This window comes from Nothoprocta perdicaria, unplaced genomic scaffold, assembly GCF_003342845.1.
Source record: "Nothoprocta perdicaria isolate Ctin4 unplaced genomic scaffold, notPer1 scaffold_248, whole genome shotgun sequence".
In the NCBI taxonomy this organism is placed as follows: domain Eukaryota; kingdom Metazoa; phylum Chordata; class Aves; order Tinamiformes; family Tinamidae; genus Nothoprocta; species Nothoprocta perdicaria.
In genome coordinates this window covers 278,217-287,057 of record NW_020455475.1, presented here as the reverse complement: position 1 = coordinate 287,057, position 8,841 = coordinate 278,217, and positions in this window count along the sequence as shown.

The following is an 8,841-nucleotide window of genomic DNA, read 5'->3' as shown; positions in this document are numbered from 1 at the left end:
AAACTTAGGACTCAGAAAAATGACTCAGACTGACAGAGGGAGCCAATTCATACAGATAACTACTCACTGTAGCATTCAGGCTGGGGTGAAAGAGGTGGGTGAAACTCCTGCCCTGTCATTAAAAAAGCAATTTCCCCGAATTCTTCCTGAACCAATTTCTCCATTGCCTAGAGTGATCCGCTGGTGAAAGTGTGGCTGTCAGCTCCACTTGTGCCAGAACCACAGCGGCTACGCGTTGTCAGAACATCGYACTTTCTCCCCGGGGGCAGAGCAGCTTTCTTACTTTTGAGGAGGAGGAAATATGGAGTCACTGACATGAGCATGTGTGGGGTAGATCTTCTGTTCCTCTGCCTTACCTGATCTTTTGAGGAGCTGAGATGCAGGCTTATGATGTGAGTGAGGAAAGCTTTAGCACAACAATTGCATGGTCTGTTTTTCTTTTGGTTAAGGGACAGTCAGTATACCTACATCTAATATTGCAACATATTTCTGAAGTGAATGAATGGTTCAGGCACATTTTGACCCTTTTCACTAKCAGGCAAGGGTAATAGAAAGAGCTGCAAACCTAGGGTGCAAAGAGTCATGATGGGATGGCCGGTGACATTGCACGTTTGATTCTGTGCATTGTGCTCTTGGTGTCCCTGCTGGAGCAGARGGATTGGCCTAGATAATCTCTAGAGGTCCTTTCCAACACCAACCATTCTGTGATTCTGTGACGCTGGCACCTCCTGTGGTCTGCATGACCTCCATCCCATAGCTAACGTGCAATAACTTTCTGCTCCTCACCTCTGTCATATCCACATGTATGAGCTGACGATGCCAGATAAAGTGGATTTATGTGAAGGCATTACACTGTTAGAGGTGGCTGTGCTCATGGGAGGATAGTGATGGTCCCCAGCGTGGAAAGAGGCTAAGACCCATCAACAGCAGCACATGTTGTTGGTCATGCCTCTCCTTCTCCCTTTTTCRTGTCGTTTAGCTTTCACAGCAAAAATACGTTTTTATTCCAGTCTGACAGTAAGGAGATTCCTTTATATAAGAAGGAAAAAGCATTGAGAGAACTGCTCTAGCAAAGATGTACCCTAAAGAGAAACTTTAAAGATGCAGCACACAAACACTACAAAATCCTTGAAATTGTATATCAGGAAGAGATTTTTAAAAGGCAATTCAAAATGAGGGCTTATTTCAGTTGGAGCAGTCCGAGGAGCATTATCCACCTGTTCAGGTGGCAGTGCCCAGCAGCACCAATGGAGAAGGGGAGATGTGGTAGTGCAACAAGCTGGGGCATTTTTTCACAACGTGAGTACTGCTTTAGGAGCRGGAAGGTTCATGTTTCTCTCTCAAATGCACTGAGAAATTCAATATGCACAGCCTCCATTCAGAGGGTCCATTGGAGTAAAGCCACAAAGTCCCTGAACCTAATTATTTCATAAAAATTGTGCAAACATACCTAGTGTGGTACCAAATATCCACCCAGGGTAGAGTGAGATCTACCAGGTGGAAGATTCAGTACATTTTGTACTTCCTAAACACAAGTGCCCCTAAGCTGTTTCTCCTTGATGGAAATGACTAATACCTTTGCATTGTTCAGATTTTTTTTTTCTTTTTAGTTCTAAAAGAATTTTAATTTTCTATAAAATCTTGCACAGAGGAAAAATAAACTTCTTCATAACCAAATCTGTAAGTGGCAATAATGCACATGTTCTGGAAACAAATATACTGCTCTACTTTTCCTCTCAATGCACAGTTACATCTCTTGCATTGATTCTGCTTCTGCCAGTAGCCTGGTCCTTAAAACAACCGCACCACAGGAGAACTTTAACACAGACTAAGCTTAACTAGGTGGCATTGCCTCAKAGATAACCCATAAGCCAAGAAGCTTTAGATTTATTTTAGCACTTGCCTTACCAGTATCTCTGTGCCCTTTAAAGAGGGGTACTATAACTTTACATGGATGTGGGTATAAGATGCTTTACTAAAATTAGTCAGTCCCATTATTTCACAGATTCTAGAACAAAAACTATATAAAATATTACTAAATACTGATGCTAGTTTAATCTTGGTATTCAAAAATGTCCCAAAATATTTAACTTCTACATAATTACTGCAAACTGGAGTTTGCTCAAATAGAAATTAAAGGAAATTATTTCCTCCTGATCCCTTTGATTTTTAATAACTTCTTTCCAAGCTTTCATTTTTTCTCATTCCTAATCTTTTCTGTGTTGAAGACTGCTGCTGAGGACTTTCTCTCTTTCTAACTAGTACCTTTTGATTGAATCAGTAGAATTCTCATGAGAAGAGTTGATATTTTTCTATCCTAATTGTGATAAGAAATGGCAGTGAAACAACTGCAAAATTACCACTTCTTTTGTTTGATAGTGTTTCGTGTTTGTTTGTTTGTTTTTCCATCCAGGACATCTGTAACAGAAAATGCCTTCAAGTAGCTAGGATGCTTCCTAAGAATGTGCCAAAGAACCTGTAACTTAGTGAAACTTGATTTCTTAGCATGGACCTGCTTGGGTGGGAAGGTTGGACTAGATGATCTCTAGAGGTCCCTTCCAATCTGGAATATGCTGTGATTCTGTGACTGATCTGATGCTGCAATGAATCATATGCTCCCAGCATTCAAAGATTTTTAACTGCCAAATATCAGGAGATATCATTAAGAATAAAATATACGCCATATACGGACTCTGTTTCTGATACAGAATAGACCCATTCTTGGCACGGGCAACATACACCATATATACCAGATTGCACATTTAGGAAATATGCACGTGTTCTTTATCAAAACACAGACAAGGCACAGCAGAGAAGAGAAACAAGAGATGCAAATATTATATAAGTTGTGAAAGGAGAGAAGGCAATGAWCAACAAAACAGACCTGCCCAAGGGGAAGGTCCAGTAATTAAGGCAATGCCTAAGGTAATTAAGGCTATGCCTATTTGAGGCATYCCACTGTCATTGGTGGGATGAAGTTGAAGCTTCAAGTTGAAGACCTACTTAGATCATTGTGSATCCTTCCTGTTCCCTCACACAGGCTCTATGTCCCCAGGCCCCTCACTTGCACCTCTACCACCAGATCTTCTTTGACCATTTGCTGGGTCAGTTTGGCCCAGCAACAAAATGAAAGATTTGTTTGACTAAAGAAAATGTGTGGAAATGTTCCAATTCCTGCTGTTTTACTGAGCAGATTCAGCTCAAATAGGAGTTGAATCTGCAGCAGGTTCAGCAAAACAGAGGGGTAGGATAGCATGGGCCAAGACCAAGAAGTAAAGAGGACCCTTGGACTCAGCCATCTCATGATTTCTCACCCCAACACCTTGAAGAAATCTACCCTTAGCTATTTATGGTAGGTGTAGATTTATGTATTTTTCTGAATTTTGGCCCAAAGCACTGCTATATCTGCCTTAGTAAATTAAATATAGGAGCAAAATTTGTCTGGTTGTTCATGTTCACACTGCATCCAAACTGCTACTGCCAGTGGTCTCTGATCTCTGCTACCAGCAGAATCAGCTTGSAACTGGGTACAACTAGAGTCAGGCCCAAAGTTTTCCACAGGTAATTCAGACAATTTCTCAGTAAAGACAAACAAAAGGCTTATTCTGAAAATGTTCCCTAGCACTGTATAAATTACCTATGTCAATGTTGCCATATCTCTGGTTAAAAAAAAAAAAAAGGAAAAAAAAAGCAGCAACATTAGTAGCAGAATAAACAACAGAAAGACAAAGTTAAACTCAAATAGTGAAAACCAGTATTACTCTCCCMAAAAAATTGCTTTTCTCTTTCACATTTCACCTTCCAAGTTCCTCCTAAGGGACAAGATGCCTACAGGGAATGAGTCAACACTGCATTTGCATATTTATTTGTTCTAAATTTATCCTGAGGTTGAGTAAGCACTCTTTTTTACTGTTTTCCTTCCTTTCTCAAGTGTTTTGTCCCTGTTCCCCTCCACTGCCCCCGTCTCTTCCTCTGTCTCAGATGATGACCCAATAATATAAACAACATTTCCCAAACRCTCTTAGCATGTGGACCTCATGTTGTCTCTTGTTCAGTGCTAGGCTCAGGACTTAACTTYTAATGCACATTGGGGAGTAGAGGAAGGGGACGGGAGTGTAAAATTACAGACTGAATTTTGTTCTTTACACTAGAATAAATCCAGATTAATTCCAGTTGTGCTGATGAAAGAGAARTATTTCTCTGTGCTCCCCAGCAGGGATCTTGTAGGTTACAAAATACTCCCTTCCTCGGTTGTAAACCAATACAGCCTTATGGAGTCTTTCTTCACAGGTCTCGTCCAGCTCACCCCTGATTTGCAATGATGTTCATGAGAGCTTTCCCCTGGAATGGGGGCGAGCTGAGTGGGGAATGTCAGTCTGCTCTCTGAGTGTGGGTTGCCCAGGCTCTTCCCTGGTGCATTTCCTACTAATCAGACGTTACGATCCTAAGGTTACATGTCTTGCCAGTGGGTCTTCTGGAAGAGAAGGTGGTTCCTTCCATCCTCGGAGAGTGCCAAGATGGTAAAGGCAAATGGCATTTAATAAATGGTGCTCATCTCACTTCACTGGTGGCAGWGACACCTCAGTGAGAGGTCAATGTCAGGTGAGGATAGGCCTGCCTGAAAGTTCACAGTAAGCTCCAAGGCTTTTCTGGGTCTCACCAAGGAGCACCGGGCTCAGCAGAGGCAACACTTAACCCGTAGTGATGCAGTAGTTATTGAAGGCTTGTAAAAAAGTCAGCTCCCTTCCCTTTGCACTGTCATTACTCAGCTGAGCCTAATGGGTTAGATTAAGATAAATAAAATAAGTTGACCTCCCTCTATGGTGGTGATTCTCATCTCTTTCCAAAAGGCTTTAGTGTCTTTGTAAGGAAGGCCTTTTGCAAAGTGCAGTGCCAAAGAGTGTCCCGAAGGGAGTAACTCAGTGCTGCTGGCTGAAATCCTTGGAAAATCCTACCCAGCCTGTAGCTATTGAATGGGAAGAAATCCAGCTCTTCAGATAATCTGATCCTTTCACTGTTTCAAATTATTCCTTCTTTGTCTCCTCCACAGCAGTTACATCTTGTAGTCCTACAGAGAGACAGAAACAATTTGGTGCTAGAAAAAGAGAAAAAAAAAAAAGATAAAAAATAAAGGAAAAGAAATAAAGAGAATTGCAAAGAGAGCACCAGCAGGCTGGATTTCCAGAGCTTGTCTTCACAAGAAGGCTTAGGAAGGCCTGAATATGTTGTGAATTTGCAGCTTTCTGGAAACAAGTATCAGCTTTTGCAGAATCAGGGGAACCACCACTTCCCCAACAGCCCTGCACACTGGTTGGAGAGCTTCACTTGCATATCCAGGTCTGTGTTAGCACAAATATTCTTCGTTTGTACGAATCCTTCAGGCCGTCCTCAGTGGCCACGTGGAAGAAGACCCGYATCTCCTTGCCACAGTCCTGCTGTGGTGATGGGAATCACCAGGAGCCTGGGGAACATAATGCGCCGTGACTTGGCTCCAGCCGYGTCTGTAGCAAGCTCAAGTGCAGTTGGATGCCCAGTTTGGACCAGCATCTTGGACTGTCTACCTAGACGGTATCAAGCCAGGGTGAAATGAAGGACCCCGTAAGAGGCACGTAGTCCATTTGAGTGACTGAGCAGATGCTCAAAAAAGAGGACAAAATGCTTTGAAAGAAATCATTTCATCTATTGCCCTCAGTGCCCACAACTATGTTTGCACAAATATATCAGGGGTATCAAGAATTTTATAATGATACTCCCTCACCCATGGTTCCAGTTAAAACCACTGTAATAAACAAAACATACAGAGCACATCACTGGCACCAGAGGCTATAATTTTCTCTGTGCAGAAATAATATCAAAAAGAAAGAAAGAAAAAAAAAGCAGGACTTCATCCAATTTAGGAAGAAGTCTATGCAGATCTCTCCTTTCATTATATTTCTCAACTATTATTAAAGGAAAATCAGTAGCCAAAAATTCTTTGATGATGACATTGAATCATTTGATGATAGAGTGCTTTGAGAAAGGCTGTGGATGCAGATCACTGCTAAAATCCTGAGTCCCAGGAAGAATTATCTTACTGATGTCACAATACTTTCCCTTTTGAGGAGGAATATTTTTAACTCTCTCTTTGTCAAGTGAGCTCTGCATTTGCTCTTAATCCTTAAGGAAATACATYTGCAGATATGATGAAAACAGTATATGGTGCTTTATCTTCCTAAGCTGCTGAAGTTCTTGATTGAAGGCAAATTGAAATCAAGTACCAAGGCAAGCAATCTGGATATTGTGGCATATGAAATATGCAGTGCTCAAGAATATCAGGAACAAAAGTGTTTATTTTCTTACTTTCCTGCTCAGGATAATTCATGCAAACCTAAGAAAAATGTGTATCACATGGAGAACAATTCATCACTGCAAAACTGCTGATTATTCCAAGTACTTTTGTCTATATATATATGTAAGTTTATTTTTCAGATGTCTTTAGTAATTTAGGTTTCATTAGTTTTTGGTGTCCAGCTGTGGACACTTTAGAGAGGACCTCATGTTTCAAAGGTGCTGATTAGTGCTTTACAGAGGCTGGAGCTATTCAAAGGTGCTTCTCTTGTGGTGTTACCACAGAAGATGTACAAGCTGTAAATTCAGACATGTATTTGATCCTTTGATCACAAAGCACAAGCACCTCAAAGGATGTCCCAGTGAGGTCCCTCACTATCATCTCCTTGTGGGCATGGAGCAATCTCCAYGGCTCTCTGGGTGCTTCTTGAAGATTTGTTCTTCCACTGGTCTCACYGGTCTTGCTGAGGAGTAGGTAAAGCCAGAGGAGGAACCTGTGATGTTCATGTCTTTGGCTATCACAGCAGAGTTGGCTCTGAGGAGATAAGGGTCACTAGTTCATATTTATCAATCGTATTTTTAGCCCCAATAGTCTCTGTTGAGGCTGGTGGACCTCTGTAAGATAAGAGGTCAAGAGCTAACTAACCTAGAGAACAGGATGGATAGAGATCGTGAAGAAGGTGTGAATTAACAGAGAGGTTGTCACAGTTACTCAGTTTCTGGTGTTCTGCCTGTTCTCAAAGGGAGTGAGGGCAGGGACACCTGGGGCCTCGGAAGAAGGAGACTCTCACTATATTTTCCCAATACTAGTGGCATAAAGGCCCAGAGAAAAGATCTTGCTGCACGTCGGGGAGCAGTGTGACTGTTTGGCTCTGTCTTTCTTTGCCCTGCACAGTGTTTCTAAGCTTCTCTTGTAATTCACCACTGTCCTATTCCTCTTATTTCCTGGAGCTCAGCTGTTTGCCCAGTAAATTGTGGTCCACGGCACCAGATACAGCATCTAGGCGCTATGGCAAGAAACTGAGACTGACATGCTGGGCAGGGAGAGGAGAGCATGCAAGGGAGATCTCTGCCCTCTGCACTGTCCAGGGCGGCTGGTGCACACTCTGCACCGCAGCTCATGCTGTCTCTCCCAGGCGAATTTAAATCAGGACGTGCCTCATCCTGGAGAGTGAACAGTAAAAGCRCATTAAAAATGTGATTTGTTGATAGGCAACCAACAGAACTCCCCAGGCAGCTGCTTTTCCCAAGTGCACACTTTCCTACAGGCATCTGGGACTGATGAAACCGAAATCATCCCTTCCATTCCTGACAGCATCATGGGGATAGATGCAGGGAAACAGTGCTCTGCCCTACCTGGTGAGATCTGGGTGAAGATTTTTCCATATTTTTCCCAGAGGCACRTTATTTCAGAATGCCTCCGCTCCCTACAGCCCAGGTCTTCCCAGCCCTCATCCCGCTGGTGAAGCCTAAAGAAAGCAAAGGCTGACTGGTGGTCAGCCRTGCACAGAGCCAGGCTCATCCCTGCAGGGAGCAATGGCACCATTGCCACTGGGATAAACATCCCGGGGGCCTGCTGGTGTTTGTCTGGTATTCCCATTCTCTGCTGATTAACCCAGCMAAGCGGGGGCTTCATGTGGTAATTACGGCACAGCTCGTTTGTGTGTGTTTTACAATGGTGTTGATATAATCCCACTAGAGCACCCCGAGTATGTGCAAGGAGTTCCCACCAGAAATCTAAATAACGCCCCGGCGTTGCTGACAGCTTAATAACATGACAAAGTTCAGTCTCGCTGAATGTCAGGGGCAGGAATGTGGCTCGGGCTGCTCTGACCTGGAGCTTTCAAAATATCATGCAGCTGAGCCCGAACACTTGACAAATAACCTTTTCTTTGCCTGCTCGAATCCATCAGACATTACCAGGTGCCACGGAGAGGCCACATGCCACTGTTAAAATGTTAAATTGAGTGGCACAGCCATCGAAATCTCTGGGGAAGGACATTTGTCTTTATTATTATTGTTATTAATAATGCAGATATTGCTGTGTGTTGCATTCCAAGGTATTTTTACAGCGCTAAATCATTGGTGGCCCTGATAAATCACATGACAAACTAAAATTCAATGCAGCTGTCAGCCTGGACCCCAAGCAAATTCTCAGTGAGCTAGTTATGAAGTTGAGGCAGGGACTGGGTCTGCTTGCAGTGACAAGTCCGTGGGCACCACTGCATCTGCCCTCTCCTCGTGAGCATCCCAGAGCAATCACAAGCAGCGGGATCCGGGAGGCTGCTCATGACAAAACTTCTCATTGTTCACCTCCTTCTTCATTTCTTCCAGTATATCTCTACCTCTCCCTCAGGCTGTTTCTCACTTTTTTTTCTTTTTCTTTTTCTTTTTCTTCTTTTTCTTTTTCTTTTTCTTCTTTTTCTTTTTCTTTTTCTTTTTCTTTTTCTTTTTCTTTTTCTTTTTCTTTTTCTTTTTCTTTTTCTTTTTCTTTTTCTTTTTCTTTTTCTTTTT